Genomic DNA, 12,469 nt, shown 5'->3' on the forward strand with positions numbered 1-12,469 from the left:
ACACAATTGTTTTGTCAAGAACTGGGACATGTTATGTCACTTGCACAGTTATCTACTTTTTACGTGTGAATACTGCAGAGACATGAGGCATCTGGGCCAGAGAAAAGAGTTCTTTACCGAAACAACCAGATCAACAACCAGAACAACAGTGTAGTGTGGGTCCCCCACACCTAGTCCCACAGGCTTCTCCAACAGAGCCATGGAATCTATTAACTCTGGTGATGGGGGGTGGAGAATAATGGATTTTCTCCATTTATACGCAAGAGAGAAGCAGCTGCCTCCACTGCCCTCCCAAAATAAGAAAAGAAAGGAAAAAAAAAAAAACCCAAAAACTTTTGTTGCTTTGAGATGGGGATGGAAAGGATGCTGAGTTCTCACCCTAACCATTTTGATTGTAAATAAAATCTCTCCAGGAGGCAGATAGCCCACGTGTTCTGACCCAGAAAGGTCTTGGCTTCATCTTTTTTTATACGTAAATTCCTAAGAGCTAACCTAGCTGTCTATCTCGGGATGTTTGGCTTTGGGGAGAAAAGAGAAGTTCAATTATCCTTTTGGATCAGAGCAATTAGCTACATCATTAGGGAAACAAATAGCTACAGATCTAATCCTTATGGTATGTGAAAATGTGTCCAGGGGCAGTGAAAGCCAATATTCTCTATCTTCATATCGTTTATATTTCTCTATCTCAGGAGGCTAGGGCTTTTTACAGGAGCACTGAGGAATGCAGGGAAGTTCTATTTCCCCACAATGGTTTAAAAGTGGTTTCCTGACATGTAGGATGGCAATAAAAAAGACTTGCTAATCTGGGGGGTGCAGGTGGAGGTTGAGAGGCCACATATATTTAGAGGTGGCAAGACTAGGATAAATATGGTGCCCAAGATGATCAATTTTTATTGCTTTTAGATGCATGTACAAATGACCTGATCACAGTGGCTTAAGTAAATAGGAGTTTATTTTTCCTCTCTAACAAGAAGTCTGAAGTAGTTCAGGTCTGTACTCAAGTCATCAATGGTCCAGACTCCTCCTTTATCCTGGCTTCCTACTGCCGTCCTAGTATGTGGCTTGCTGGTTGCAAGATGGCTACTCTACCTCCTGGCATCACGTATGCATTCCAATCAACAAGAAAAGGAAAAGGCAAAAGCAAAAGGTACATGTCAGCTTTTTTTTTTAAGTCCTGGAAACGATAGCTTTTGAGACGCCCACCCAGTAATTTCCATTTATATCTCATTGCCCATCCCTAGAGAAAGACAGTCTTAAAAAGTGAATAGGTATTAATCACATTGGGGCCCTGAACAAAACTGAGTTTCTTTTAGCAAAGAAGACAAGAGGAAGAGCTATCAGAACAGCAACCAGCAATGTCCCCCCTCCCCTGGGCTTCAGTCTAAGGAAGGAGTGTACAACTACAAAAATCCCAGTGTAGGAGTAGGCTGAACGTGGAGGAGGTTTCTGCCCCACTTCCTGTCTCGAACTGTGGGAGGAGACTTCCTTTCAGTGTGCTGGCATTGTCGCAGGGTGGATGGAGTAGGGTAGGAAGGGTGAAGGGGTGGGTTTGGCCAGAGACAGGACCTGAGTGCAATATGGGGGTCATCCAGAAGTTCATGCCTCCCCTGTATGGCACGCAGAAGGGCCATAAGGGCCAGGGGACTAAAAGAGGCTCCATTCGGGGTGAGGAGGATGCAGAAGACGTGGGCCTGGTCACCAGAGGCTCTGGCAGGAACAACAAACATCAGCATCATATTTCTGTCCAAGCCCCCAACCAGGCATGACCGGACACATCGGCAGCAGATGTAGTGCTACAGAGGCTGATCTCTAAAGAGCCAGTGAAGGCCGGCGAGAAGCTGAGGCCAGCCTGTAGACCAAACACAATGCCCCAACACCATAATGGTACCTAAGCTCCCCCTGTACCCCAGTACCATTGGAAGATGGAAGGAAAGTCTATGAACTTCGAATTATATGACTCTAAATCCTGAACTGAACATAATTGATCGAGAGACTAAATTTTAAACTGAATTTAACTAAATTACCTTTAATCCACAAAATCAAGATTATTTTTCCCACCATCTGAAGAAATGGTGAGTGGGGATAGATGGGGTCCTAAGTGAATTGAATTCAGTCATGGAGATATAAAAAATTTACATTTCTTCACACTTGAGTAGGATATAAATTCAAAATCTATGATCCCAGGTAGAGTTATGATTATGGTGTGAAAGTTATTAAAAGGTTATAAATAAGCATCTGACCATTTCTGACATCTAAGCAAAGTGTAATGATTCAGTAATTCCTTTATTCAGGGCACAAACATTGACTGAGCCTCCCATGAACAGATGCCATGCTTCATTTGGGTGGCCTGATTTTAACTGGTAAAGTGGAAGTGCAGACTGTCTGGGGCTCTCTGAGCACAGGCGAGGACGCCCAGCAAAGGTGAGTGAAGCAAGACAGCTGCTCATGTTTGGGCTCTGAGTAAGAAGGCTCTTGTGGGGCGTGCATTAGGCTGAGGAATTCTCAGCAGCTTGAGGCAAGTTTGGGGGGAGATTGTGGAAAATATTTCTGCCTTAGTACCTAGTCTACTCCAAGAGGAAGGAAGAAGTAGAATGTTTCTCAGTACTTACCTGTCACTGGGGAATTCGTAAGGAATCCTTAGGAGGAACTGATAGGAGAGGGAGATGAAAAGATAATAATGATCACAAATACTTACAATAGCTATTATTGGCTATGAATTTCTACTCTGTGGGAAACATGAAAATAATAGTTATTTATTATCTTCAATGCTCACAACAATTTTGCATGGTAGGTATTTTTATCCTTACTCTTGCGTATGAGGAAACAGAGACTCAGGAAGATGAAGGCACTTTCCCAGGGTCACGCAGCAGGAATGGTCAGGGGTTTAAACCCAGGCCAGTGAGTCTAATGCCAAAGCAGGGCTCTTTTTACTGTGCTGTGCAGCCCCAGCACACGTGCCCACTGCACGGAACCGAGAAAAATGTCTTTGGCCATTTACCCAAATTCTCTCACTCTGAAAGCGAGGAGAGGTTGTTAGAGACAAGGAGTAGGGTTTTACCCCCTGTCCCTAGACACCCCACCTCCCATTCCTTCTGAAAAGGCAGTGGCTGAAGGTCCCTATGCTTCACCTCTGGGTTCCTAACTCACAAAATCTGGGTGCATAAGTAGGAGGATTAGGATCTTCAACAGATAATTTCATGGTAACAGCTAAAGACTCCTGATTCCTAAAAGATGTAGTCAGTCTTCCTAGTATAAACACAGTGAACTTTCTGGGATTCATCAGCAATTACATATGCATTTGGGACTTTTCCATTACATTCTTTGAGCTACTCCCACTCAACCTCATAACAAGTGATGTCAGCCCTGGGGAGCCACGAGGGAGCATAGGCATTTCGTGTGTCTTAAATCTGTGTCCAGAATACAATGGTGTAACTAAGTCATATTACAGTATTTTCAAATATTCAACTCATTATTTTCTTTGGATCACTGGAGTGCAGCACTAAAAAAAATCCAAATTTCAGTTTTTGGTTTATTTCCCAGAATAGAATTCATTATGTCCATAGCTTTATGAGTCCCTTTAGGAAGATAAAGGCAGATCTCATCCTACCCACCACAAAGGAAAACAATCATTGAAGCTATCCTGTGGCTTGCATCTCTTATATCTAACTTCCTCCTTTTGTCCGAATTTCTAAGTGTTCCATGGGGTGAAAAGAAAGGAGAGAATGACAGTGCAGCTCAAGAAACTTTATGTCACTAGCCAACTCAGTGTAAGAGGGTCTAATGCTTGGAAATTGATCTTCCAAATATGTTGAGCTTTTCATATACAACAAAAATGGAAAGAATGTGGTATGTATTGACATGTCTCATGAATTAAATTTAAAACTGTGCTGTCACAGGCTCTTGAAATAATTTATAACTCAGCCAACAATTAAGAGTCCAATGATATGGATTTATAATAAGATAATGTCATCTCTTCTGTTGCCCACTCAGGTTCTGTAGACCCTCAAAAGTGATCTTGCAAAAAGAAGGGAATAAGTCCAAAAAGGCAGGATCAAGGCTGGGCATGATTTCACAGCAGGACAAGTCACAATGTTTTAGGGGGTGAGCACCACTGGGCTTGATCTGAGTTGGATCTGGCAGATGAGGTTTGCCAGAAGGAATTTCTGGAGTAGACCAAGGCAAACTTAGCTTGATGGGACAAGACTCTAGCCAAGTGTTGGGGTAGAGCATAGGGGTGGGTACAAGGCACAGATTCCAGTCCCCTAGAGAAGAGAATGAAAAGAGCTAGGCAGGGCTTGGGGCAGGGTTCTAGTACTAGTAGGACAAAATATTTTAAGAAACAAAACAAAGCAAAAGCCAATTTATAAGCAGTGTATACCACGAGGCTGAAGGGGAAAGTCTGCATTAGCTTGAGAATGCCTGGAGGCCACCCTAGGCACCAGACAGTGCCACAGCTGGGAAAGGGGCATTTAATAGGTTTATGAGGTTTGTTCATGGATGGGTAAGCAAGGAGGTTCCCTCATTCCACAACTCCAAGGGGCATGTGAAGGGCACTCCTTGGCACTACCCAGGGGACAGGACTCAAAGGGAATGCAATGTGAATGGTGTCCACTGGAGTTGTCCCATGCAATGGCCCTGAGTGGGAGATATTTCATCTGCACATTTAAGTCTTTAGAAACTTTAGCCTGGTGCAGATAGAGCAGAGGGTACTGACTGCAAATTTCTATTTATTTGTGCACATTTAAGACTGATTTAGAAATAATTCTAAAATATCTTGCTCCAAGTTGAGCATAGCATATTGCCGAATGTGACAAGCCAGGGAAGCAGTTCAGTTGAAGCAAAATTTACTTCTCAGAGGTAAGGATCAGAGATTCTTGGATACCAAAGTGCTTTGATTCTGATCCTGAGATTTATTTGTACAGGTTTCTCACATGAGCCTGGAAATTTTTACACAAGGGAGATCAATAACCCGCTAAGCAGGGAAGCCAAGCAGGCCTGAAAAATTTGAACCCACAGCGTTTCCTTGCCAGAGACTGCAATGTCTGGCTAACGGGGCACATTTATTTCCCTCCGTTGCTGCATCTTCAGGGCATGCCTGTCCCTAACTCCTCACAAAGATAAACTACTTTTTTATTCTTGTGTCCAAATTTTATTCTGGTGTCCAAACTCACCTTCCACTCAGACCAGAATGATAAACTACAATCTAAAGAGTTGTAAAGGCTTGCCCAGAGAATAATTCTCACTCAGATTTTCTTCTGGCATCTTGTTTGGCCCAGCGTCTGAGGCTATGATTGATTAAGGTCAGTCACGATGGCACAAAGCTTGAGCTGTGATCATTCACCGTTCCTTCATCTAGGAAAATAAATCAAGAGGAACAGCACCAAGTGGTGGGGAAGTGAGAGATCCCAGAGCTATTTCTGTGGCAGGCTGTGAGGACAAGTCAGAGTCTCCCACAGAGCTTGAGTCTCTCAACTTTGTTTTCATGATCAGGTTAGCTAATTTTCAAAATTGCACTGTGACACTCACAAGGGGGAAGCTCGTGTTACTTGGCTCACTAAATATGCTGACAGTGAAAGGGTTAGAAAGGCGCTTCCCCTCTTTTTTCCTTAGTGAATTGAAAGGCACTTTGAAAATATATTTAGTGGCTTTGAACATTTCTGGGCCCAGTGCTGGTAGCATTTACAGAAGCCACATGGTGACATAGAAGCCTCACTCTCAAAAGCAAGCTCAAATGAGTGACAATAATGATCTAAATATTCTCCCCTAAGTTGGGTGACAAGGCAGGCTGAGATGACACTGGATTCCAGTTACCAGAAACCTAAAACACCCTGTTGAGGCCCTCCTCTCCCTGTGTACCCCTTCCAATCCATCACCAAGCTCTATCGAGGTTACCTCCTATATATCTCTTGAATCCATCTATTATTTTCATCTCCACCACTAATACCTGGCCTTCAGCTCTCGCTGGGACACACACACACACACACATTCACCCACCACCCCCAACCCATGGTATCCTTCCTTCCATTCCTGTGCTGTCACAGCCCATTCCCCACATGGTAGCCAGAAAGATCTTTTTACAACATCGATCAAGTTATGCCACTCTCCTGAATCAAATCTCTTTATTGGCCTCCTTTTGCACTGCAAATAAAATCCAAACTCCTTACCATGGCTTTCAAGGTCCTAAATCATCTGACTTCGGCATCTCTCTGCATTTTCATTTCCTACAACTTCCCCATCGTTCATGGTGCTCCAAACACACTGACCTTCATCCTGTTCCTCCTTCTTTGCACTTTTCTCTCTTTCTAGAATGTGCTTAGTTCTGATCTTGGCTCCTTTGTACCATTCAGGTAATCAGACTAAACAGTCACTCCATAGAGAGTTCTTCCTAACCACTAGTAGATTTTCACACCTTGCCAAATCTGTTACACTTTGTAGACTACTTAATCATTTACCCATTTATTGCTAACCTCCAACAGACTATAGGATCCATGAGAACAAGTATGTCACTCTTGTGCCTAGTAGTAACTGGCGTGTAGTAGGCACGCAATATTTATTAAATGGAATGAAGTGAATGAAGGAAGGAAGGAGATTCTGGCTCTAACCCCCAACTTCAAGTTGCTGAGTCATTGTTCTAGCTATTGAGCTAACCTGCTGCCCGATATTACGTTATCTCGCTTTCCTCTGGTTAAAGGCACTGCAAGAGACAGTTTGATATTTCACTTACCTCTTATCTACTCTGCTTTGACTGGGTTCTGCTTATTGCAGTAGGCTAAGCCTGTGTCTGGGTCCCTGACAATGAGTACCAATGATCCTCATCCAGGTTCACTAGCTAACAGTGGAAAAAGATGGTGCGATAGATTAAAGATTGTTAAGAATTCATTGACCCTCCTCCTCGGTATATGTTCAGGAGTACGTGTCCACTGCCCTTGAATCTGGGTGTGTTCTGTGACTGCTTTGGCTGATTGATAGAATACTTTGAGAGTGATACTGTGCTGGTATGTGGGTCCAGGCCTTAAGAGACTGGTAGCTTCTACTTCCTGCCTCTGTGAACACATTCTCTTAGAGTGCTGAGCCACTATGTAACAAGTTCAACTACCCTGTGGAGAAACCATGTAGAGAAGCCCTGAAACTACAGGAAAAGGGGAGCTGAGCCCAGACATCAGTCAACACAAATAAGGCACCAGACATGTGATTGACTCCTTCTTGGACCCTCCAAATCTAAATAGCCACCAGCCGAATACAACTGAGTGACCCTAATCAATGCCCCTTGGGGCAGAAGAGTTGCATAACTGAGCCCTGCCCAAATTCCTAACCCTCAGATTTTGAGCTTAATGAAATGACTATTGTTTTAAGGCATTACGTTTTGGGCAGTTTGTTAAGTGACAATAGATGACAGGACAAGCAGGTAGATCTATTTTTGTCTTTCAAAGAAGGCACGACCCTCTACTCCTTAGAAAAAGATGGCTGTAATCACTCAGCGATATGATATACAAATAAACCATAATCAGTACTTGGGAGTGAGGGTGATGAATGGTGGCTTCTCAGGTTCAGAAGCAGATTTCCGCCTATTTTCTAGGACAGCCCATCTAAAACACAGTAATATCAGGAATACCTCATCAGAACAACCCATAAATGAAAAATACTATCATAATATCCAGTTTAACTCCAATCCAATTTTCCTCCAGGCCTATCTGATGCATTTACCCAGATAGTGTGTGATGTAGTAATTATAGGTGCACTTTATCAGATGCTGACACAGGATCTGATCATAATTTCTAGGTTTATTTGAGGATGTACAGCATTCTCAGAAATGAATCCCAAAGAACCTTCCAGCATCCTCTAACAACCCATCTACAAACCCCACTAACAGCAGATAAGAGAAAATATCCAGCAATTTTTTCCTGCAGAGTCCAGACTTTCTTGAGATTGTCTTAATCTGACAGGCACTAGAATATAGTTTCTGTCTATTTTACTTTTATTTTTTTCGGACTGTCTCTTTGATCAGGTCTTTATTCAAAGTGAGCTGTCCAAAATGATTTGACCTTTACAGAATAAACAATGTTTATGCAGCAGGCTTCTTTTCTTCTGTGGTGGGTTTCTTTTCTGCAGGCTTCTCAGCTGCTGGTTTCTTGGTAACTGCAGCCTTTTTTCCCACCAAAGGCTTCTTTTGCTTCTTAACACCAACAGCCTTCTTTCCTTTCTTCCCCAGCACAGGCTTCTTGCCTGGTACCCCCTTCTCATCTGATTTGGCTTCTAGTGCTGCTGCTGCTGCCTTACCCACCCGGAGTTTCTGATTCTTGGCCTGGCGAAGAATGGTGTTCCAGCGCATGGTCTTTGCATATGGGTTTAGCTTCAACATGATTCTCAGGTTTTGCAGTGGATTCTTCTTCAGGACTCTGAGATGAATCTTCTTGCGTGGTACTCGGAGGGCTCTTTGGATCTCTGGGCTTTTCAAGATTCTACTAAGGTCTGTATTGAGCATCTTGTGCATGGGAAGGTTGTAGTTACTCTTGAGGGAGGCAGCTTTACACCAAGTGCCATACAGATCATCTAACTTGCGGAAAGCACTTTCAATCCAAATGCAAAAACATCCCACGTGCCCACCAGGAGCAAGTTTCAAAATGTTCAGTTTCAGAAATGAAAGAGGAGAAATTACAACAGACACGTCAGAGATACAAAAGATTATAAGACAATACTATGAAAAGCTATATGCCAACCAATTCGACAATCTGGAAGAAATGGATAAATTCTTAGAATCATACAACCTTCCAAAACTGGATCAAGAAGAAGTAGAGAATTTGAATAGACCGATCACCAGTAAGGAGATCGAAACAGTAATCACAAACCTCCCCAAAAATAAAAGTCCAGGACCAGACGGCTTCCCTGGGGAATTCTACCAAACATTCACAGAAGACTTAATACCTATCCTTCTCAAACTCTTCCAAAAAATTGAGGAGGGGGGGAAGCTCCCTAATTCATTCTACAAAGCCGACATTACCCTGATACCAAAACCAGAAAAGGACAACACAAAAAAAGAAAATTACACGCCAATATCACTGATGAACATCGATGCAAAAATCCTCAACAAAATACTAGCAAATCGCATACAACAATACGTTAAAAAGATTATACACCATGATCAAGTGGGATTTATTCCAGGGATGCAGGGATGGTTTAACATTCGCAAATCAATCAACGTGATACACCACATTAATAAAATGAAGAATAAAAATCACATGATCATCTTAATAGATGCAGAGAAAGCATTTGACAAGCTACAGCATCCATTTATGATACAAACTCTGAATAAAATGGGTATAGAAGGAAAGTACCTCAACATAATAAAGACCATATATGAGAAACCCACAGCTAATATCATCTTCAATGGTGAAAAACTGAAAGCTATCCCTCTAAGAACAGGAACCAGACAACGATGCCCACTGTCACCACTCCTATTTAACATAGTACTGGAAGTCCTAGCCAGAGCAATCAGGCAAGAGAAAGAAATAAAAGGGATCCAAACTGGAAAGAAAGAAGTGAAACTGTCACTATTTGCAGATGACATGATTTTATATATAGAAAACCCAAAAGAATCCACCAGAAAACTTTTAGAAGTAATAAATGAAAATGGTAAAGTTGCAGGATACAAAATCAACGTACAAAAATCAGTTGTATTTCTTTACACTAACAACGGAGTGTATACCATCCCATTTACAATTGCAACAAAATGAATAAAATACCTAGGAGTAAACTTAACCAAATAGGTGAAATATCTGTACACCGAAAACTATAAAACATTGCTGAAAGAAATTGAAGAAGACACAAAGAAATGGAAAGATATTCCGTGCTCTTGGATTGGAAGAATTAACAGAGTTAAGATGTCCATACTTCCTAAAGCCATCTATAGATTCAATGCAATCAAAGTTCCAACAACATTTTTCACAGAAGTAGAACAAAGAATCCTAAAATTTATATGGAACAACAAAAGACCCCGAATAGCTAAAGGAATCCTGAGATAAAAGAACAAAGCTGGAGGTATCACACTCCCTGATTTCAAAATATACTACAAAGCTATAGTAACCAAAACAGCATGGTACTGGCACAAAAACAGACACACAGATCAATGGAATAGAATCGAAAGCCCAGAAATAAACCCACACATCTATGGACAGCTAACCTTCGACAAAGGAGCCAAGAACATACAATGGAGAAAAGAAAGTCTCTTCAACAAATGGTGTTGGGAAAACCGGATAGCCACATGCAAAAAAATGAAAGTAGACCCTTACCTGACACCATACACAAAAATTAAGTCAAAATGGGTTAAAGACTTGAATGTAAGACCTGAAACTATGAAACTTCTAGAAGAAAACATAGGCAGTACGCTCTTCGACATCAGTCTTAGCAACATATTTTCAAGCACCATGTCTGATCGGGCAAGAGAAACAATAGAAAAAATAAACAAATGGGACTACATCAAACTAAAAAGCTTCTGCACAGCAAAGGAAACCATCAACAAAACGAAAAGACAACCTAACAATTGGGAGAAGATATTTGCAAACCATACATCTGATAAGGGCTTAATCTCCAAAATATATAAAGAACTCATGCATCTCAACAACAAAAAAACTAACAACCCAATTAAAAAATGGGCAAAAGACCTGAACAGACATTTCTCCAAAGAAGATATACAGATGGCCAACAGACACATGAAAAGATGTTCAAAATCGTTAACTATCAGGGAAATGCAAATTAAAACTAAAATGAGATATCACCTCACGCCCGTCAGAATGGCTGTAATTAACAAGACAGGAAACAACATGTGTTGGAGAGGATGTGGAGAGAAGTGAACTCTCATACACTGCTGGTGGGAGTGCAAACTGGTGCAGCCACTATGGAAAACAGTATGGAGATTCCTCAAAAAATCAAGGATAGAACTACCATATGATCCAGCTATTCCATGGATGGGGATTTATCCAAAGAACTTGAAAACACCATTGCATAAAGATACATGCACCCCTGTGTTCATTGCAGCGTTATTCACAATAGCCAAGACTTGGAAGCAACCTAAGTGCCCATCAAGGGACGCATGGATAAAGAAGATGTGGTATATACACACGATGGAATACTACTCAGCCATAAGAAACGATGAAATCCAGCCATTTGTGACAACATGGATGGACATTGAGGGCATTATGCAAAGTGAAATAAGTCAGAGGGAGAAGGTCAAATACCGTATGATTTCCTTCATTAAGTAGTAGATAATAACAACAATAAACAAACACGTAGAGACAGAGGTTGGATTGGTGGTTACCAGAGGGGATGGGGGGAGGGAGGAGGGCGAAAGGGATAATTTGGCACGTGTGTGGTGATGGGTTGTAATTAGTATTTTGGTGGTGAACATGATGTAATCTATGCAGAAATAGAAGTATAATGATGTACACCTGAAATTTATACAATGTTATAAACCAATGTTACTGCAATAAACAAAAAAAAATAAAAAAATAAAATAAATAAAATAAAATGTTCAGTTTGCTTACATTAAGCAGAGTAATTCCAGGGATGTTTCTGAAGGCCTTGATGATACCATTGCCCTCATTATAGATGATGCAGGGTCCCCTGCGCTGGATACGACAGTGGTTTCTCATTTTGCCCTTGCCAGCTCTCATTCACTGAGAGGCATAGACATTTTTGATAGCATTCCACACCTTAAGTTTCTTAAGAAGCAAAACAGCCTCCTTAGTCTTCTTGTAGCTTTCAACTTTATCTTCAGCCACCAAAGGAAGTTCAGGAACTTCCTCAATACGATGACCTTTAGACATGACCAACGCTGGTAAGGCTGAGGCAGCCAGGGCAGAGCAGATGGCATATTGCTTCTGTGTTGTGTTCACTCTGCGGTGCCAAGGGCACCAGGTTTTGGTTGGTGCAAACATGCGGCCCCCACGGCACACGTTTCCAAAAGCACCCTGTCCAGAATGGTGAGTCCTACCGCCTCAAACTCTGGGAATCTGAGCCACCGCTCTGCCAGTACCCCAGGACTCAGCTCTGGTTTGATGACCTGCTAATTCACTGACGGCATAGGGCTGTCTGTTGTTTTTGCACAAGTTGGTGTGAACAAAGTTCACGATATCTGGTCGAATGGGAGCCTTGAACACAGCAGGCAAAGTGACATTTTTGCCAGATGACTCCCCCTTTCTGGAGTACACTGATATCAGTGGACGAGTACACACCATGGCGGGGAGAGGAGAAGGCCACGCTCCTCTCAACCCAGCGGCTCCCACAGGAAAAGCTGTCTATTTTAATTATTGCTATATCTCTAGCACCTAGAATGGGGCCTGGGACATAGCAGGAACTTAATAAATATTATTAATAAAACAAATTATTGCATTAGAAAAAAATTAAAGAGGCAATTCTGAGCGGAGGTGGTCACTTTCTTAAGGTATGAGACCACCAGCATCTCCTCAGGGCCTCA

At 42.0% G+C, this 12,469-nt stretch overlaps 1 pseudogene; it reads right to left on the bottom strand.

Annotated features, from left to right (window-relative positions):
- Positions 1–8,061: 8,061 nt before the first annotated feature.
- On the bottom strand, positions 8,062–12,266 carry LOC101406250 (large ribosomal subunit protein uL4-like; annotated as a pseudogene).
- Between the last annotated feature and the right edge of the window lie 203 nt (positions 12,267–12,469).

The sequence above is a fragment of the Ceratotherium simum genome, chromosome 4, assembly GCF_057802395.1.
Source record: "Ceratotherium simum simum isolate JZ-2026a chromosome 4, ASM5780239v1, whole genome shotgun sequence".
In the NCBI taxonomy this organism is placed as follows: domain Eukaryota; kingdom Metazoa; phylum Chordata; class Mammalia; order Perissodactyla; family Rhinocerotidae; genus Ceratotherium; species Ceratotherium simum.